The 4,300-nt window shown below is 58.6% G+C and overlaps 1 long non-coding RNA gene across 1 annotated transcript in view; it reads left to right on the forward strand.

The window, feature by feature from the left end:
* Positions 1-1,994: 1,994 nt before the first annotated feature.
* The window catches only part of LOC107214265, a 9,437-nt gene continuing 7,131 nt past the window's right edge, over positions 1,995-4,300 (forward strand). Inside the window, exons 1-2 of the long non-coding RNA XR_001524914.2 lie at positions 1,995-2,274; positions 3,095-3,283. This is a non-coding gene — a long non-coding RNA (uncharacterized LOC107214265). The remainder of the gene's footprint in view (positions 2,275-3,094; positions 3,284-4,300) is intronic.

Below are 4,300 nucleotides of genomic sequence, written 5' to 3' on the forward strand. Positions count from 1 at the left end.
GGAGGAGGAGGAGGCTGAGGACGAGGAGGCGGAGGATGAAGAGGAGGCGGAGGCGGTGGCCCGGCGGGGTAGGAAGAGGCGCTTGAAACGGGAGGAATCGGGCAGGAGGAAGAGGGCCCCGAAGCAGAGCGTGAGCAGGCCCGAGAGGAAGAGCAGGAACAGGAACTTCTGCGGCAGCCGCAGCCCCAGCGCCGCCGGCCAGCCCGGCATGCCCGGCAGCTTCCGCAGCACCACCATGGGGCACCGGATCGCGGCCGCCGGGCGGGACCCGCCGCCACGCCGGGGACTGCCGCTGCCTCCTGCGGCGAAAGGCTCAGCGGGGCCCGCCTTGGGCACCACCGGCCGCCTTCACCGGGGACCGCACGTGGGAGGCTCCGGGCCGGGCGGAGCGGCGGCTCAGCGTCCCCCCTGCCGGCATGAAGGCGGCGGCGAGCGCATCCCGCCGGGGCCGGGCGGCGAGCGGCTGGGCTGGGCTGGGCTGCTCCCGGTGCGGGCTCCCGGCCGGACGGTGCTCCGGAGCTGGCTCAGGCAGCGGCGCCGGGGCGGTGCGAGCCCGTCTCTCTAGGCGGCGGTGGGTTCATGCTGCAGCATTTCTGCGGGGCGGGGGGAGACAAGAACGTGGTCAGTCAACACCGCCAAGGATGCGGCCGGCGAGACGAGCCTTTGTCCCCGGCCGGTCCCCCACCCTCCAGCGGCACTAGTTCGGTTCCCTCTGTCCGGACTTGGCACCAACTCTCCGGTGTGCGAGCAGCTCCCAGCTCTGCACCATCTCCCCTCCAGCGCCGGGATGCCGGGCTCTGCTGGCGGGGGACAGGAGGGAGAACCCCGGCAGGGACGAGGCGCTCTGGGACACCCCAAGAGGGGCAGGGTGCCCTGGGACAGCGCAGCCAGGGACGAGGCTGCTCCGCTCCTCTGCCGGGAGCTGCCGGGCTGGGGACGATGGGGCTGCAAACCAGCCATGCGGAAAGCTCGGCTCGGGCTGAGCTTCTTGAGGCACAAAAATAGTCATTAAAAAAAAAAAAAAAAAAAGCTAAATCAACGGGTTTTGGTTTTGCCTAATAGATCCCGGAAAATCTCTCCCAAATCTCTGCCTGCTGGAGTTATCCATACCCCCACACGAATCCTCTCCTTGCGGAAGAGACAGAGCTCAACTTTCAGACCCCGCAAGGCAGGAGGGCACGGCTCAAACCCCGACGTGCGACCCCCAAATCTCCCCTTCTCCTGCGGGCAGGGCAGCGCTGCCCCCGAGCGCCCTCACACCCGCTGGGGCGGACGCTCTCCTACCCCCAGCGCTGTTTACTCACCCCTCTGACAAATCCAAGCCTCTCTGGCTCCTACAGCGAGCAAAATCTTCTCAGTGCTGCCCGCTCATCCCAAAAGCGACAGCCCCTCGCTGCTGCCAGCGCTCACGGGTGCCCGCTCAATTAGGAGAGGGAAGATGCTGCGCTCCCCAGGGGACAGCTCCTCTCCCGGCCCATCCGAGCGTGCAGGAGAGAAGCGCTTAACTGCCCCGAGCTCCTTGCAAGGCTGCGGTTTTGCCCTCCCCCGTGCCGGGCGCGGGGACCGGCGGGGCAGCGCTGCCCGGTGCCCTCACGGAGCCCCGCCCGCGCCGCCGCTCACTGCGACAGCGCCCGGCCCCGCCCCCGCCGCGCCCCCGCCGCGCCCCCTCCCGCCAACGGTCACTCCGCCGCCGCGCCAGCCAATCAGCGCGCACGGCTCTGCCCGCCCTCGCTCGCTATTGGCTGGTTGTCCCCGCCTGGGATCGCCCATTGGCTGCTGCCCGCGCCAGGGAAGCCGCGGGCGCCGCCCCCTTGTTTACCACAGTTGCCCGGCTCGAGCTCGAGGAGGGATGGCCCCGCCCCTTTTCTCCAGTCATCGCCTCTCATTGGCTGCGAGGGACGCCCCGTCCGCGCTGTGATTGGCGGAGGGGGGGCGCCGCTACTTTAAAAAGGGGCTGCGGGCACGCGACGGCTGCAGAGGCTGTGAGGGTTCGGCGGGTGAGGGGGAGCTGCTGGCGCCGTTTCCGAGCCTCACGCACCGTGAGGACTCTGAGGGACCGATTTACCCGCACATCCCCCACGAGGAGCTCGGTACCCTGCGGGTGCCACGGCCTTGGGGCACCGCCTCGCTGCCTGGCACGAAGGGAGGGGCTGTATAAACCTTTTCTGGTTTATACAAGCCCACGTTCAAGTGCCATGAAACGCTTCCTAATCCCAAATCGTTAAATCCACACCTTAACCTTCAATGTATCACCCGGTAAATTTGAGTGACCCTGTAAGTTAATACTGTACCATAGGGGAAGGTGATGAATTAGAGTTTCTGCTCATAAATATTACAAAAAACACCCTCAAGCCTGCAGAATTAGCAGTGAAAAGGAGGAAAGGGCATCACCCACACCCGGAGGCATCTGAAACCCCTCAGGAATAACTGGATGGGTGGAAGGGGCAGGATGAGGCTCTCGGGAAAGGATAAACACAGCCACCAGAGAATGGCTGTGACTAAACTTGGAAGAGCTAAAAGGGAACATTTTGTAGGCTGGAAAGGAGCCGGAGCTGAGAGGAAAGAAATCATCTGTGGTTTGTGTTTGCCTGGCTCAGTGTGTGCCTGCTGCACAATAACCAGCACCGCGGGGGACAAATACCTGAGCTGATTGCTGGGGCTGCTGCGGCCCCCACGCTCCCCCCTGAGAACCAGAGACACAACTAATATTGTCATTTTCCTCTGAAAACTGCTTTAAGGGCTGGAAGGGATCGTGGAGCTGCCTTTGACCCCAGGCCGCCCATCGTCCTACTTCACCTTCCCCACAGCTCCACAACTGCAGGTTTAGTTCAAATAAACCCAAAAAATCCCCCAAGTTTTCACCTCCAGTGGCTGCCCGGCGGACCTTGAAGGTGGCTGCCCTCAGAGGAGGATTTGCATCTCGATGATTTGGGTTTGCCATCGTTCTTTCCGCCGTGGTTGAAGGCAGGGCCTGCCGAGCGTGAGGGAGCTGCGGGCGCCACGGCCTGGGCCGTGCTCCGTGAGGAAGAGGAGGGAGGGATGGAGCTGCTCCTCCTCAGCAGGTTCCTCACAGTTTGTTTTTGGTTGTGCTCAGGATGAGGACAGAGCCCTGCCAGCCCTGGTACTTTGGGCACAGATGGATTTTGGCAGCGTTTCTACCTCAGGGACCGGCACCGGCCAGAGACCATCGCTCCCTGAGCTTCCCCTGAGCTCAGACTGAACAGAAATAATCCTTCACCTTCCTCAAATCTCCTCTCCCCTCTGGGGAAACCTCACACAGCAGGTAAGGCTGCATTTTGTCTCATCCTTATTGTTAAAAAAAGAAACCCAAACCAACCAAAAAAGCCCCACCAAACCAAATCTCTCTGCTCTTCCAGTGCTGGTCCCTTGATCTTCTTAGGGAAGTCCCCAGGATGGGGAAGGTCGGACTAAGAGGATTTGGGGGCATCAAGGAGGATAATATATAAAAATCGACAGCAGAGAGCAAACCAGAGGGATGATAAAATAGACAATTCTGAGCAAACCAAAGGGCTACGCCTCGCTCCTCATTCCAGGCAGCTCTGGTGGAAAAGTTGGAGGCTTATCTTTTAATTAAGTTAAATTAGGAAATCTTTTTTGTTTTGCTTTGTGTTTTAGCATAGCATTGTCTTGGAGGTAAAAGCTTGGAAATGGAAGGTTTTCCAGATTAGGTTAAATTAAGATATTATGCTTCTTAAAGAAGACAAAGCGTTGTCTTCAAGGTAAATGTTTAATTGCATTTTAAAAACAATTTTGTCTGTGCAATAATAAGACAGAGCCCAGCTCTGCTCGTGACTGCAGTTCCAGATGGAAGCAAAATAAATTGAGAAATTGTTGTTGAAGGAGTTAGGAGGCAGAGTGTAATTACTGGGGAAATGGGGGTCCTGCTGCATTATGATTCTTGGTTTTTTTAGCAGCTCTGGAAGAAATAATTTAGAGAAAATTACTTTTTTTTTTTTTTTAATGGGCATAAGAAAAATAGAATTTAATATCCACCTTTCTGTGAGGAAACAAAGCACAGAGTGAGAGATAACACTCAGGGCAAAGGAGTTTGGCCCAATTGTTGCACTGGAGTCTCCAGACTATCTTTTAAAGAGCCTTGATGTTATTTCCTCTCTTGGAGCAGGAAACTGGTTCAGTGCTGGATCAGAGCTCCAGAAAAGCCTCTCTGGCTCCCAGGATTGCTCCAGCTGGGATTTTTGGGCATCAGAGCCACGAAAGGATGGAGCAGGCAGATGGGAGAGAGGCTCAGGGGCAGAGCCAAGCCAGAGAGGGGATGGGG

This window comes from Parus major, chromosome 23 (assembly GCF_001522545.3).
Source record: "Parus major isolate Abel chromosome 23, Parus_major1.1, whole genome shotgun sequence".
NCBI lineage: Eukaryota > Metazoa > Chordata > Aves > Passeriformes > Paridae > Parus > Parus major.